The 16,891-nt window shown below is 52.7% G+C and overlaps 1 protein-coding gene across 7 annotated transcripts in view; it reads right to left on the bottom strand.

Annotated features, from left to right (window-relative positions):
- LOC109879797 (arginine-glutamic acid dipeptide repeats protein) overlaps positions 1-16,891 on the bottom strand; it is a 327,004-nt gene that overhangs the window by 181,640 nt on the left and 128,473 nt on the right. The window lies entirely within an intron of this gene.

The raw sequence follows: 16,891 nt of genomic DNA, 5'->3' as shown, positions 1-16,891 counted from the left end.
GCCTCTCCTCAGCTGTCCCCCCCCCTGCCTCTCCTCAGCTGCCCCCCCCCCGCCTCTCCTCAGCTGTCCCCCCCCCTGCCTCTCCTCAGCTGCCCCCCCCCTGCCTCTCCTCAGCTGCCCCCCCCCCTGCCTAACCTTAGCTGTCCCCCCCCCTGCCTAACCTTAGCTGCCCCCCCCCCCCTGCCTCTCCTCAGCTGTCCCCCCCCCCTGCCTAACCTTAGCTGTCCCCCCCCCTGCCTCTCCTCAGCTGCCCCCCCCCCCCCCTGCCTCTCCTCAGCTGCCCCCCCCCCCTGCCTAACCTTAGCTGAGTCCCATTCTCCAGAGGCTGTGAAGCAGGTCTAATGTAAACACCTCTAGCCAAATAAAGCAACAACTTGAAACCCCCTGGTCTCTCACGCACGCATACACACAGAGAGAGCAAGGCTTCGGGAGCTGGCTGGCATCTCAGTTCACTGATCCTCAAATTAAAGAGCTGGAGGAACGCAAAAATAGAACCACAGGGATGCTGGAGGGAGAGAGGTAGGAGGAGGGAGGGGAAGAGGAGGGAGGAGAGAGAGGAATGGGGGGGGACCCCCAGAGCCCCAGGAAAGCATCACAATTAAACCCAACCAAATCATGAGAAAACAAAAAGATAATTACTTGACACATTGGAAAGAATTAAGAACAAAAAAAAACAGAGCAAACTAGAATGCTATTTGTCCCTAAACAGAGAGTACACAGCGGCAGAATACCTGACCACTGTGACTGACCCAAACTTAAGGAAAGCTTTGACTATGTACAGACTCAGTGAGCATAGCCTTGCTATTGAGAAAGGCCGCCCACCAGAGCAGAGGGGATCCTCAGCCCACCAGAGCAGAGGGGATCCTCAGCCCTGGGGATCCTCAGCCCACCAGAGCAGAGCGGATCCTCAGCCCTGGGGATTCTCAGCCCACCAGAGTAGAGGGGATCCTCAGCCCACCAGAGCAGGGATAAGCCCGGATCCTCAGCCCACCAGAGCAGAGGGGATCCTCAGCCCACCAGAGCAGAGGGGATCCTCAGCCCACCAGAGCAGAGGGGATCCTCAGCCCACCAGAGCAGAGGGGATCCTCAGCCCACCAGAGCAGAGGGGATCCTCAGCCCCCCCAAACCCCCAGAGCAGAGGGGATCCTCAGCCCACCAGAGCAGAGGGGATCCTCAGCCCACCAGAGCAGAGGGGATCCTCAGCCCACCAGAGCAGAGGGGATCCTCAGCCCACCAGAGCAGAGGGGATCCTCAGCCCACCAGAGCAGAGGGGATCCTCAGCCCACCAGAGCAGAGGGGATCCTCAGCCCACCAGAGCAGAGGGGATCCTCAGCCCACTAGAGCAGAGGGGATCCTCAGCCCACCAGAGCAGAGGGGATCCTCAGCCCACCAGAGCAGAGGGGATCCTCAGCCAACCAGGGCAGAGGGGATCCTCAGCCCACCAGAGTAGAGGGAATCCTCAGCCCACCAGAGCAGAGGGGATCCTCAGCCCACCAGAGCAGAGTGAACCCCCACATGGTTCAACCATTCAACCTTATTCCCTCTGCAACAGCACAGCCAGGCCAGGAGCTTGTAGTGCTGATCTAGGATCAGGTCTCCCCCGTACATATAATTGCATTCATTATGATCTAAAAAAAAAAAACTCTACTGATCTTAGATCACTAATGGTAGTGTGCATCAGCTGACAAGTCCCTTGGGTAGCAACAGAACAGAGGGTCAGAGAGGTCAAGTCTTCGCAAATGGGGAAATCTGCACCAAACGGAGGCGGTCAGTTTGGTTAGATTTCACTACGAGACATCATCCAGGCTTTCTTCACTATCGCTCGATGGGGATACACACAGTGCCTAGTCTACACTGTGTGTAGCTGTTAGCGATCATGCTAATGATAACTGACTGTTGGTAGATGGGAAAGGCTGTCCCCCCCCCCCCCCCAAAAAACTCCTCAATTAAATGTTAGGCTACTTTGTAGTTATGTCTACTGTCAGAATGATATCATGATTATTTGCATCTACTTGTTTTGCAAACTGTGCAAATCGCGAGGGCTTCAGAAACACAGCTAACCAGACAGCTGTCTGATGCACACTGGAATTAAAGGGGAACGACACCCAAAACACACATTTTTCTTACATTTTTTCCCCAACTTCAAAATCGATCTCTCTATGTGGTTTAAGCAGTTGTTGTTGACGTAAAACATACCTTTTTTTTTTTTAATAGAAAAACTACTCAATTGTGATTTTGGGAACGAAAACCAGAAATAAATCTGGCAACTTTTTTTTTTACTGATTTTATAGGGCCCTGATGAGGCTGTCCTCTCACTGGAAACAGAGAGAGAGAACAAACAGGATATGGTAGGAGGATGAATCACAAGGAGGTCCTGTTTTCACCTCAAACTAGTCAGGATCAGAAACGTTCTCAGTACAATTACTTTAATTAATTTTGAACGACTCTTCTCGGGAACTGTACATTACTCTTCAGGACATCCTCATCTTAAAGAGATATTTAGGTGTCGAATGGTACAGAAATGGATTCCTTTGTCTACGAATAGGACCATCACTCTTCAGGGAATGCATAGGTGACTACAGCCACACCATCTGGGAGTCCAAGGACACCTGAAGGAGCAGCAGGCTCTCCTCGAGGCCACAGACGTACACATTGACATCTTCTGCGGGTGTCAGTAAATGAGATCAGGTTGTGTCAGATCAGATCAGATCTGTGTAAGCTCTGGAAGATAAAGCATAAAGCTACCTCACAATGAGATGACTCACCTCATTGATCTCTGCAGTGTTTTCCATAAGGGCCAGCTGTAATGCTAGCCTAATGTTAGCCCAATGATAGCGTAATGCTAGCCTAATGTTAGCCCAATGATAGCGTAATGCTAGCCTAATGTTAGCCCAATGATAGCGTAATGCGAGCGTAATGTTAGCCCAATGTTAGCGTAAATGTTAGCGTAATGCTAGCGTAATGCTAGCGTAATGTTTGCGTTAAAGATGAGTTGAAATTCACTTCATTATTGTTTTTTGGCACATTCATTTTCGTTGCGTGTTTCAGATCAAACAGGCAGCGTTAGGCTGACCGCACCGCCCTCTGACGAGCCCTGCGGTTGCGGAAAGTGCACTCACCAGGCGGTGATACAGTCCAACAGGATGCTCTCAATGGTGCGTGTGTAGAAGGCCTTATACAGCCACAAAGTCACGATGCATAGGCTATGTACTGTGCTTTGATTGACAAACGAACAGCCCAACAGTGTCGAATTGACTGAATAACGTCAATAGTATCACGTCGGCACAGTAAACCAAAGAGCTTGTTTGTATTTTCCTAGGATTCGAATCCCATGTTGAGACTCGTCGGTGACTCGTCAGTGAAGCCTAGTGATGGGTTGTTCACGAACGAACGGCTCCTTTTGAACTGATCTGTTAAGTGAACCGTATCGGTGAGAGAGCCATTCATATGAATCCCTTGCATACTGGTAGGAGTAGGAGTGAGAGAGCCATTCATATGAATCCCTTACATACTGGTAGGCTGCTACTGCTTTTTTTTGGTGACTAACCTTTTAGATAAATTATGAATGATTCGATTAAGAGTTGTTGAATTCTGCAGGAGCAATTAGACAGTGGGAGAGAGGAAGAGAGAAGACGAGAAGACAGATGAGAGAGGAAAGAAAAGAGAGGGAGAGAGAGAAAGAGGAGAGAGAGAGAGAGAGAGAGAGAAGAGAAGCACGAGAGACAGAGAAGAGAGAGAGAGGAGAGGAGAGAGAGAGAGAGACAGAGACAGAGAGAGAGAGACACGAGAGAGAGGAGAACAGAGAGAGAGAGACACATGGCAGAGAGAGAGACACAGAGGAGAGAGACACCAGGAGAGAGAGAGACACAGAGAGGAGAGAGACAGCCAGAGAGAGAGAGACACAGAGAGAGAGAGACACAGAGAGAGAAGAGAGAGAGAGACCACAGAGAAGAGAGAGAGACACAGAGAGAGAGAGACACAGAGAGAGAGAGACACAGAGAGAGAGACACAGAGAGAGAGAGAGAGACAACAGAGAGAGAGAGACCACAGAGAGAGAGACACAGAGAGAGAGAGAGAGAGACAGAGAGAGAGACACAGAGAGAGACACAGAGAGAGAGACACAGAGACACAGAGAGAGAGAGAGACACAGAGAGAGAGAGAGACAACAGAGAGAGAGAGAGACACAGAGAGAGAGAGAGCACAGAGAGAGAGAGAAGATGAGAGAGACCACAGAGAGAGAGAGAGAGAGAACACAGAGAGAGAGAGAGAGACACCAGAGAGAGAGAGACACGAGAGAGAGAGACACAGAGAGAAAGAAGAGAGAGAGAGACAACAGAGAGAGAGAGAGAGACACAGAGAGAGAGAGACACAGAGAGAAAGAGAGAGAGGAGAGACACAGAGAGAGAGAGAGAGAGAGAGAGAGAGAGAGAGAGAGACAGAGAGAGAGAGAGACAGAGAGAGCATCATTCTGGTCCAAAATGTGATCAATGAAAACAGATTGACGGTTCTAAACGATAATGTCAAGATACTTATATGGTAGTATTAAAAGATATTGCTATAGGCCTCAGGGGTTGAACCGGTTCAGGGAACACAACCGAAAACTGGAAAAAAAAATTTTTCCAGTAACAGGACCAGAACAAAAGTGATTTTATACTGTTCCCGGAAGAGAACTGTTATTTTAAAAGCATGGAAACCGGTTAATAATGTTATTTTACATTTATTCTGGGCATTTCCCCCCCCCCACGGTCCCACAAAAAAAAACGCAATAAAGCGCCTATGCAAAGCCAGTGTGTTCCAGTGTCTGCCTGTCAGCTGACCTTTTTACCAGTGTAGGACACCTGTCCCCCACAACCATAGCTGTAGACTACTGATGTTACAAGCCCCTCCCCCACAACCATAGCTGTAGACTACTGATGTTACAAGCCCCTCCCCCTCTGAACCATAGCTGTAGACTACTGATGTTACAAGCCCCTCCCCCTCAACCATAGCTGTAGACTACTGATGTTACAAGCCCCTCCCCCTCTGAATCATAGCTGTAGACTCCTGATGTTAAAAGCCCCTCCCCTTCTGAATCATAGCTGTAGACTACTGATGTTACAAGCCCCTCCCCCTCTGAACCATAGCTGTAGACTACTGATGTACAAGCCCCTCCCCCTCTGAACCATAGCTGTAGACTACTGATGTTACAAGCCCCTCCCCTTCTGAATCATAGCTGTAGACTACTGATGTTACAAGCCCCTCCCCCTCTGAACCATAGCTGTAGACTACTGATGTTACAAGCCCCTCCCCTTCTGAACCATAGCTGTAACCTACTGATGATACAAGCCCCTCCCCCTCTGAATCATAGCTGTAACTTACTGATGATACAAGCCCCCTCCCCCCAACCATAGCTGTAACCTACTGATGATACAAGCCCCTCCCCCTCTGAACCATAGCTGTAGACTACTGATGTTACAAGCCCCTCCCCCTCTGAATCATAGCTGTAGACTACTGATGTTACAAGCCCCTCCCCCTCAACTACAGCTGTAACCTACTGATACAAGCCCCTCCCCCTCTGAACCATAGCTGTAGACTACTGATGTTACAAGCCCCTCCCCCTCTGAACCATAGCTGTAACCTACTGATGTTACAAGTCCCTCCCCCTCTGAACCATAGCTGTAGACTACTGATGTTACAAGCCCCTCCCCCTCTGAACCATAGCTGTAGACTACTATTGATACAAGCCCCTCCCCCTCTGAACCATAGCTGTAGACTACTGATGTTACAAGCCCCTCCCCCTCTGAACCATAGCTGTAGACTACATATGATACAAGCCCCTCCCCCCTCTGAACCATAGCTGTAGACTACTGATGTTACAAGCCCCTCCCCCTCTTAACCATAGCTGTAGACTACTGATATTACAAGCCCCTCCCCCTCTGAACCATAGCTGTAGACTACTGATGTTACAAGCCCCTCCCCCTCTGAACCATAGCTGTAGACTACTGATGTTACAAGCCACTCCCCTTCTGAATCATAGCTGTAGACTACTGATGTTACAAGCCCCTCCCCCTCTGAACCATAGCTGTAGACTACTGATGTTACAAGCCCCTCCCCCTCTGAACCATAGCTGTAGACTACTATTGATACAAGCCCCTCCCCCTCTGAACCATAGCTGTAACCTACTGATGTTACGAGCCCCTCCCCCTCAACCATAGCTGTTACCTACTGATGATACAAGCCCCTCCCCCTCTGAACCATAGCTGTAACCTACTGATGATACAAGCCCCTCCCCTTCTGAACCATAGCTGTAACCTACTGATGATACAAGCCCCTCCCCCTCTGAACCATAGCTGTAGACTACTGATGTTACAAGCCCCTCCCCCTCTTAACCATAGCTGTAGACTACTGACGTTACAAGCTCCTCCCCTTCTGAATCATAGCTGTAGACTACTGATGTTACAAGCCCCTCCCCTTCTGAATCATAGCTGTAGACTACTGATGTTACAAGCCCCTCCCCCTTGAATCATAGCTGTAGACTACTGATGTTACAAGCCCCTCCCCCTCAACTACAGCTGTAACCTACTGATACAAGCCCCTCCCCCTCTGAACCATAGCTGTAGACTACTGATGTTACAAGCCCCTCCCCCTCTGAACCATAGCTGTAACCTACTGATGTTACAAGTCCCTCCCCCTCTGAACCATAGCTGTAGACTACTGATGTTACAAGCCCCTCCCCCTCTGAACCATAGCTGTAGACTACTATTGATACAAGCCCCTCCCCCTCTGAACCATAGCTGTAGACTACTGATGTTACAAGCCCCTCCCCCTCTGAACCATAGCTGTAGACTACATATGATACAAGCCCCTCCCCCTCTGAACCATAGCTGTAGACTACTGATGTTACAAGCCCCTCCCCCTCTTAACCATAGCTGTAGACTACTGATATTACAAGCCCCTCCCCCTCTGAACCATAGCTGTAGACTACTGATGTTACAAGCCCCTCCCCCTCTGAACCATAGCTGTAGACTACTGATGTTACAAGCCCCTCCCCCTCTGAACCATAGCTGTAGACTACTATTGATACAAGCCCCTCCCCCTCTGAACCATAGCTGTAACCTACTGATGTTACGAGCCCCTCCCCCTCAACCATAGCTGTTACCTACTGATGATACAAGCCCCTCCCCCTCTGAACCATAGCTGTAACCTACTGATGATACAAGCCCCTCCCCTTCTGAACCATAGCTGTAACCTACTGATGATACAAGCCCCTCCCCCTCTGAACCATAGCTGTAGACTACTGATGTTACAAGCCCCTCCCCCTCTTAACCATAGCTGTAGACTACTGACGTTACAAGCTCCTCCCCTTCTGAATCATAGCTGTAGACTACTGATGTTACAAGCCCCTCCCCCTCTGAACCATAGCTGTAGACTACTGACGTTACAAGCTCCTCCCCTTCTGAATCAGCTGGAGACTACTGATGTTACAAGCCCCTCCCCCTCTGAACCATAGCTGTACACTACTATTGATACAAGCCCCTCCCCCTCTGAACCATAGCTGTAACCTACTGATGTTACAAGCCCCTCCCCCTCAACCATAGCTGTTACCTACTGATGATACAAGCCCCTCCCCCTCTGAACCATAGCTGTAACCTACTGATGATACAAGCCCCTCCCCCTCTGAACCATAGCTGTAGACTACTGATGTTACAAGCCCCTCCCCCTCTGAACCATAGCTGTAGACTACTGATGTTACAAGCCCCTCCCCCTCTTAACCATAGATGTAGACTACTGATATTACAAGCCCCTCCCCCTCTGAACCATAGCTGTAGACTACTGATGTTACAAGCCCCTCCCCCTCTTAACCATAGATGTAGACTACTGATATTACAAGCCCCTCCCCCTCTGAACCATAGCTGTAGACTACTGATATTACAAGCCCCTCCCCCTCTTAACCATAGATGTAGACTACTGATATTACAAGCCCCTCCCCCTCTGAACAATAGCTGTAGACTACTGATGTTACAAGCCCCTCCCCCTCTGAACCATAGCTGTAGACTACTGATATTACAAGCCCCTCCCCCTCTTAACCATAGATGTAGACTACTGATATTACAAGCCCCTCCCCTTCTGAATCATAGATGTAGACTACTGATGTTACAAGCCCCTCCCCCTCTGAACCATAGCTGTAGACTACTATTGATACAAGCCCCTCCCCCTCTGAACCATAGCTGTAGACTACTGATGAGTAAATATGCCTGATGAGAACTAAAACCACACTTTGGATTTTCTTAAATAAAAACTAAATAAAAACATGATTACTCAACAACAACGTTAAAAACTAAAGTGCAATAATGTGTGTGAAATCAATATGTAATTATGGTATAGGTCTGTGCTATTCTGATTTTACAAAGAGAAACATATGCACAGTTTAGTTGTGACTCTTCAAAGGGGGCGTGTCCGTAGCACAGTATTTGTAATGTCTCACTCCTGGGTGATGTGAGGGGGCCGTCACTGTTATGTAGCTCTCTAGCAGCCCTGTAGGTCCATCCATCTGTAGTAAACCCCTCTCTAGCAGCCCTGTAGGTCCATCCATCTGTAGTTAACCCCTCTCTAGCAGCCCTGTATGTGCATCTATCTGTAGTAAACCCCTCTCTAGCAGCCCTGGAGGTCCATCCATCTGTAGTAAACCCCTCTCTAGCAGCCCTGTATGTGCATCTATCTGTAGTAAACCCCTGTATGTCCATCCATCTGTAGTAAACCCCTCTCTAGCAGCCCAGTATGTCCATCCATCTGTAGTAAACCCCTCTCTAGCAGCCCTGGAGGTCCATCCATCTGTAGTAAACCCCTCTCTAGCAGCCCTGGAGGTCCATCCATCTGTATGTCCATCTATCTGTAGTTAAACCCTCTCTAGCAGCCCTGGAGGTCCATCTATCTGTAGTTAACCCCTCTCTAGCAGCCCTGTATGTGCATCTATCTGTAGTAAACTCCTGTATGTCCATCCATCTGTAGTAAACCCCTCTCTAGCAGCCCTGTAGGTCCATCATCTGTAGTAAACCCCTCTCTAGCAGCCCTGTATGTCCATCCATCTGTAGTAAACCCCTCTCTAGCAGCCCAGTATGTCCATCCATCTGTAGTTAACCCCTGTCTAGCAGCCCTGTAGGTCCATCCATCTGTAGTAAACCCAACACGGGGTTCATTGGTCAATTTCACGACAACTTCAGCTTTAGCTTGCTTCTATAGAGCAAGGTGTTTCTGTTTGCTGGAATAGGTGCGAGTGAGAGAAGTTAGTAACGTGGCTCGAGAACTTTCACCGGTGGTGCTGAAACCCTCGATTCCTCTCGACCACGGAAAACAGGCTACTATAAACATATCTATCGTTCCTGTACATGTCTTTGGGCCAGTTAGAATCAGCTTCCAAGTGCTGCCCGAGTGCAGAGGGGAGACCAAGTTGTTGTTGTGCGTTTCCCTCTTGGTGGCAGTAATTCCGGGGTGATGTCGGCGTAAATGCGTCAACAACATATTTGAGGTGTTTGGCAGCTCCATAGGCTATTCTGGTTGAGCAATGGAGACATACTCTCTCTGTCCGTCTCCGTTGTCATCTACTGGGAAGCCTAAATGTTACGGCCATGTTGGAGAGGAGAGACGAGAGGCGGCCATGTTGGAGAGGGGAGACGGAAGGCGGCCATGTTGGAGAGGGGAGACGGGAGGCGGCCATGTTGGAGAGGGGAGACGGAAGGCGGCCATGTTGGAGAGGGGAGACGGGAGGCGGCCATGTTGGAGAGGGGAGACGGAAGGCGGCCATGTTGGAGAGGGGAGACGGGAGGCGGCCATGTTGGAGAGGGGAGACGGGAGGCGGCCATGTTGGAGAGGAGAGCCGGAAGGCGGGTAGTTTCCATTAGCTAGTTGAGCAGACAGAGACACTGCAACAGTAGGGCTCCTTATTACAGTGGAGATGTTAGCTTAGCCTGCAAAGACTGAGGACAAAGGTGATGTGTGTGTGTGTGTGTGTGTGTGTGTGTGTGTGTGTGTGTGTGTGTGTGTGTGTGTGTGTGTGTGTGTGTGTGTGTTTCAGGATGTCGCCTATTGATCGCCTATAGCAGAGCGGTACTGTGTGTGTGTGTGTGTGTGTGTCAGCTGCAGTGTGTATAGAGAATATCCTTCAGAGCTGCAGGGAGGCTGGCTGGAGAAGAGCTACTCAAAGCCCCGATCGATCGCACAGGTCGCCACTCAGTGGGGAGGGTGTGTGTGTGTGTGTGTGTGACTGCCTGTCCTCCTCAGCTACCTGCCATAGCCTCCCCTTTCCACCCTTCCGTCAGACTGGAGAACACACGCATCCCGTCATCTCCTTGTCGTCTCGTCTCCATTCCCCCTTCATCCATTCAATGCACACTAAGCCTTACTGCAGAAAGAGATGCTCCCATCTTTCAGGGATCACACGGCTGAGCAGACAAACGAGACAGACAGGGGGGACGTACTCTGTGTTAGGGCTGGGCCAGATGAGAACGTCCTCTGTGTTAGGGCTGGGCTATATCTCCAATTCATTCAAATGTATGTTATCGCAAGAATCTGTTTTTATTCTGGCTCCTTGGTCTCATTTACTGGCTCCTAGGTCTCATGTTGTCTTCTTAGTCTTGTTTCCTTCGCTCCTTCTGTGCCGTCAGAGAGGAAGAGGCGAAGCGAGAGGTTTCACTCGCACCAAAATCTGTCAAAAAATAAGCCCGGGGCTTACTTTGAAACTATGCTTGTCACCTGCCTTCCAGCCTTTGGGACAACGACTACCATTGTTAGGACGGAGACATGAGCATCTCATCATTATATTACAGATCTCCGACTGTGTGCACCTTCCCATTTACACACCAAGCTCCTCACCCATGTCACTCACAACAACTGAGATGAGAGATCCCCTTCTTCCTCTCTGACAAGAGGTTTCAGCTCGCCAGTTGAGGTTTGTTTACAGGCCAACGTAGACAACGAAACACACCGAGACTAAAATAGCAAAACAGAAGCTAAAACAAGAGCATCAACGAACGTTGATTCTGGAAAATGAACGTTCAGTTTGTTGCAAGAGGCATTGCGTTACCGTGGTACCGTTGGGCAGCTTCTTCGCCGAAGAATATTATACGAGCTGTGCACTAAGCATACAACACTATTATATAAAGAAGATGAGAACTCAGTTCTCATTCTGAGAAATAAGGTAGGCCACTTGATTTCAACATCTGAACAAAAGTGGACAGGCTTATTAGCATACTGTTCAAACAGACAGTGTTTGTTCGTAACAATTCCACCGTTCCGCCTCGTCAGCTAGTGTAACGGATGTGAAACGGCTAGCTTAGTTAGCGGTGGTGTTTCAATCGGTGACGTCACTTGCTCTGAGACCTTGAAGTAGTGGTTCCCCTTTTGCTCTGCAAGGGCCGCTTTTGTGGAGCGATGGGTAACGATGCTTCATGGGTGACTGTTGTTGATGTGTGCAGAGGGTCCCTGGTTCTCGCCCGGGTATGGGCGAGGGGACGGTTTTAAAGTTCTCCGTTTATTTTAGGATGCACCCGTTTCATTTTCAATCACTCAATACTTGTTCAACAAAAATGGACAACTGTAACTAAGGCTGAGAACGGCAACAGAATCAAACTAGCAAAGGGGTGATGATCACAAGTCAGTCATAACGTGACTAATAGGCTAGCTTGAGAAACACAGGGACCCCCCAGAGGAGGTCGCACGCAAGTATAACTGAGTCAACCGTCGAGTCACTTACTTTATGAAATTACAGCCTGATGACGCATCGGAGAATTCAACTTCAAACCGCTTTCGTTTGTCCCGTTTACAGAGCGCAGAGGAGGGAAAGTCTAGACGTGTCACAGTCCTACCTAGGTTACTAAAATGTCACAGTCCTACCTAGGTTACTAAAATGTCACAGTCCTGACTAGGTTACTAAAATGTCACAGTCCTACCTCGGTTACTAAAATGTTACAGTCTGGCTTTGTTTTTTTAAAAGGTTGACATAATGACATAATGAAAAACAAAAACCTGGTAACAAAACACAGGAGAAACAAGTTGGCCTATTACAGCCACATTAGAACAGTAGTCTAGGCTGGCTACCCAACTACAATACATCTTGATTGCAACATACAGCACTGTTGCAGGAGATGGTTTCAAAGCAGGGAACATAAATATCTTAACAGAACTGCTGCTAGTTTATGATCACTTTCTGTGAATATACACATATTCTCTCTGGCAGAAAGAAGGAAAACCTGTGACTTGGTTTTTGTCTTGTGAATGTTTCATTGAAGTGACTGACTGTCTGCACGGTTGAACAGGAGACAAAGCAGCATTGAGCTGAGCTTTGCTCTCTCTCTGTCGCTCCCCCCTCGCACTCTCCAGCTCTCTGTCGCTCCCCCCTCGCTCTCTCCAGCTCTCTGTCGCTCCCCCTCTCTCCAGCTCTCTTTCTGTCGCTCCCCCTCTCTCTCCAGCGCTCTTGTCACTCCCCCTCTCTCTATCTGTCGCTCCCCCTCGCTCTCTCCAGCTCTCTCTCTGTCGCTCCCCCTCTCTCTCCAGCGCTCTTTGTCACTCCCCCCTCTCTCTGTCGCTACCCCCTCCCTCAGTCGCTCCCCCTCTCTCCAGCTCTTTGTCGCTCCCCCCCTCGCTCTCTCCAGCTACCTCTCCGTCGCTCCCCCCTCTCTCTGTCGCGCCCCCCTCAATTTCTCCAGCTCTGTCGCTCCCCCTCGCTCTCTGTGTGTTGCTCCCCCTCGCTCTCTGTGGGTCGCTCCCCCCCTCTCTCTCTCTGTGTGTCGCTCCCCCCCCTCTCTCTCTCTGTGTCGCTCCCCCCTCTCTCTCTGTGTGTCGCTCTCCCCTCTCTCTCTGTGTTGCTCCCCCCCTCTCTCTATCTATGTGTCGCTTCCCCCTCTCTCTGTGTCGCTCCCCCTCTCTCTCTCTCTGTGTGTCGCTCCCCCCTATCCCTCTCTGTGTGTCACTCCCCCCTCTCTCTGCGCGTCGCTCCCCCCACTCTCTCTGCGTGTCGCTCCCCCCCCCTCTCTGCGTGTCGCTCCCCCCTCTCTCGCGTGTCGCTCCCCCCCCTCTCTCTGTGTCGCTCCCCCCTCTCTCTGTGTCGCTCCCCCCTCTCTCTGTCTCTGTGTGTCGCTCCCCCCCTCTCTCTGTCTGTCGCTCCCCCCGCTCTCTGTCTCTGTGTGTCGCTCCCCCCCGCTCTCTGTGTGTCTCTCCCCCCCGCTCTCTGTGTGTCTCTCCCCCCCCGCTCTGTGTTGTCTCTCCCCCCTCGCGCGGTGTCTCTCCCCCCTCGCGCGGTGTCTCTCCCCCTTCGCTCGCTGTGTGTCGCTCCCCCTTCGCTCGCTGTGTGTCGCTCCCCCTTCGCTCGCTGTGTGTCGCTCCCCCTTCGCTCTCTGTGTGTCGCTCCCCCTTCGCTCTATGTGTGTCGCTCTCCCCTCTCTCTCTGTGTTGCTCCCCCCCTCTCTCTATCTATGGTGTCGCTTCCCCCTCTCTCTGTGTCGCTCCCCCTCTCTCTCTCTCTGTGTGTCGCTCCCCCCTATCCCTCTCTGTGTGTCACTCCCCCTCTCTCTGCGTGTCGCTCCCCCCACTCTCTCTGCGTGTCGCTCCCCCCTCTCCTGCGTGTCGCTCCCCCCTCTCTCTGCGTGTCGCTACCCCCCCTCTCTCTGTGTCGCTCCCCCCTCTCTCTGTCTCTGTGTGTCGCTCCCCCCTCTCTCTGTCTGTCGCTCCCACCGCTCTCTGTCTCTGTGTGTCGCTCCCCCCCGCTCTCTGTGTGTCTCTCCCCCCCGCTCTCTGTGTGTCTCTCCCCCCCCGCTCTGTGTGTCTCTCCCCCCTCGCGCGGTTGTCTCTCCCCCCTCGCGCGGTGTCTCTCCCCCCTCGCGCGGTGTCTCTCCCCCTTCGCTGCTGTGTGTCGCTCCCCCTTCGCTCGCTGTGTGTCGCTCCCCCTTCGCTCTATGTGTGTCGCTCCCCCCTCGCTCTCTGTGTGTTGCTCCCCCCTCGCTCTCTGTGGGTCGCTCCCCCCTCTCTCTCTCTGTGTGTCGCTCCCCCCCCTCTCTCTCTCTGTGTGTCGCTCCCCCCCCTCCTCTCTGTGTGTCGCTCCCTCTCGCTCTCTGTGTGCCGCCTCCCATCTCCTCCTCTCTCTCTCTGTGTGTCGCTCCCCCCTCTCTCTCTGTGTGTCGCTCCCCCCTCTCTCCTGTGTGTCGCTCCCCCCTCGCTCTCTGTTGCGCTCCCCCCTCGCTCTCTGTGTGTCGCTCCACCCTCGCTCTCTGTGTGTCGCTCACCCCTCGCCCCTCTGTGTGTCGCTCCCCCCTCGCCCTCTGTGTGTCACTCCCCCCTCGCTCTCTGTGTGTCCACTCCCCCTCCCTCTCGGTGTGTCTCTCCCCCCCGCGCTCTGTGTCGCTCACCTCGCTCTCTGTGTTGTCGCTCCCCCCTCTCGCTCTCTGTGTGTCGCTCCCCCCTCGCTCTCTGTGTGTCGCTCCCCCCTCGCTCTCTGTGTGTCGTTCGACAGCCACGTTACATCTCTTAAAAGGGAAATAACGACACATGGGCTGCAGTAATGTATGTGTTCATGTTAAATAACTAAGGCAGCGACCACAGTGAAGCTACTTGACCTTTTCCTTCCTGCTTGATAAATTAAAGATATGCCATTGATGACGGGGGCAGACTAGCTGAGCCAGATTCTACTGTAACAGAGAGAAAACTGCAGGCGTCTGTCTCTCCCTCGCTCGCTCGTCCCTCCCTCCCTCCCTCCCGCTTCAGGCTCCCACTCCCTCCCTCCCTCCTCCCTCCCTCCCTCCCTCCCCCGCTCGCTCGCTCCCTCCCTCCCGCTCGCGCTCCCTCCCGCTCGCTCGCTCCCTCCCTCCCGCTTCGCGCTCCCTCCACGCTCGCTCGCTCCCCTCCCTCCACCCCGCGTTCTCCCTCCCTCCCTTCCCCCTCGCGTGCTCCCTCCCTCCCCCTCAGCGTGCTCGCTCGCCTCCCTCCCCCCCTCGCGTGCTCGCTCGGCTCGCTCCCTCGCTGCCCCCTCGCGTGCTCGCTCGCTCGCTCCCTCGCTCCCCCTCGCGTGCCTCGCTCGGCTCGCTCCCCCTCGCGTGCTCGCTCGCTCGCTCCCTCTGCTTCCCCCTCGCGTGCCTGCCGCTCGCTCAACCTCGCGTGCTCGCTCGCGTGCTCGCTCGCTCGTCCCCCTCGCGTGCTCGCTCGCTCGCTCCCCCTCGCGTGCTCCCTCCCTCCCCCTCGCGTGCTCGCTCGCTCCCTCCCCCTCGCGTGCTCGCTCGCTCGCTCCCTCGCTCCCCCTCGCGTGCTCGCTCGCTCGCTCCCTCGCTCCCCCTCGCGTGCTCGCTCGCTCGCTCCCCTCGCGTGCTCGCTCGCTCGCTCCCCCTCGCGTGCTCGCTCGCTCGCTCCCCTCGCGTGCTCGCTCGCTCGCTCCCCCTCGCGTGCTCGCTCGCTCGCTCCCCCTCGCGTGCTCGCTCGCTCGCTCCCCCTCGCGTGCTCGCTCGCTCGCTCCCCCTCGCGGCGTCTGCTCGCCTCCCTCCCCCTCGGCTCCCTCCCTCCCCCTCGCTCCTCCCTCCCCCTCCCCGCTCGCTCCCTCCCTCCCTCCTCCCTCCCTCCCTCCTCCGCTTTCTCTCTCCCCCTCGCTCGCTCGCTTTCTCCCTCCCCCTCGCTCGCTTTCTCCCTCCCCCTCGCTCGCTCGCTTTCTCCCTCCCCTCGCTCGCTCGCTTTCTCCCTTCCCCCTCGCTCGCTCGCTTTCTCCCTCCCCCTCGCTCGCTCGCTTTCTCCCTCCCCCCTCGCTCGCTCGCTTTCTCCCTCCCCCTCGCTCGCTCGCTTTCTCCCTCCCCCTCGCTCGCTCGGGCTTTCTCCCTCCCCTCGCTTTCTCCCTCCCCCTCGCTCGCTCGCTTTCTCCCTCCCCCTCGCTCGCTCGCTTTCTCCCTCCCCCTCGCTCGCTCGCTTCTCCCTCCCCCTGCTCGCTCGCTTTCTCCCTCCCCCTCGCTCGCTCGCTTTCTCCCTCCCCCTCGCTCGCTCGCTTTCTCCCTCCCCCTCGCTCGCTCGCTTTCTCCCTCCCCCTCGCTCGCTCGCTTTCTCCCTCCCCCTCGCTCGCTCGCCCCCTCCCTCCCTCCCTCGCTTGCTCGCTCCCTCCCTCTCTCAGTACAGACAGCAGAGTTTGGACATTTCCCCCCTCAGTTGGTGTTCAAACAATTTAGAAACAGCAGGTGAAGAAGAGGTCGTGTTTACTGCCGGGGAAAAGGTTACGACTGTGTATCAAATAGGGCCCTATTCCCTACATAGTGGACAACTTTTTACCAGGGCACTGGTCAAGTAATGCACTATATAAAGATATAGAATGGTATTTGAGACATTTCCTACTTAGTCTCCCTCTAAAGATACTATACTACAGAACAACTCAATATCGTTCTTGGAAAAAAAATACTATCCCATACAACAGAACAGGCAGACTTCAATATTTTTCATTCTATTTTACATTGAACCTTTATGGAACTAGGCAAGTCAGTTAAGAACTAATTCTTATTTACAATGACGGCCTACACCAGCCGAACCCGGACGACGCTGGGCCAGTTGTCCCGCCACCCTATGGTACTCCCAATCACGGACGGTTGTGCTACAGCCTGGAATCGAACCAGGGCGTCTCTGTAGTGTCTTAGACCGCGGCTCCACTCTGGATCAATATGCTAATCAATAATGACTGGGAACTGCCAGGGAACCTCACAATATGATATCGTATCAGCACTTAAGTATGGTGATAATATGTATTGAGATTCTCACGATTCTATATTGCGATTTTATGTTCCAAAGCCTATTGCTCATTACATGTCTGCTGTAAAGAGACGAGAGAAATTTAGTTTTGATCAGACATGGAAATAAAAGTGGTGAAAACACGTTGGCTCACTATTTCAAAATGAAATAGTGA

Source organism: Oncorhynchus kisutch, linkage group LG24 (genome assembly GCF_002021735.2).
Source record: "Oncorhynchus kisutch isolate 150728-3 linkage group LG24, Okis_V2, whole genome shotgun sequence".
Classification (NCBI taxonomy): domain Eukaryota; kingdom Metazoa; phylum Chordata; class Actinopteri; order Salmoniformes; family Salmonidae; genus Oncorhynchus; species Oncorhynchus kisutch.
This window is presented reverse-complemented; position numbering and strand designations above follow the sequence as displayed.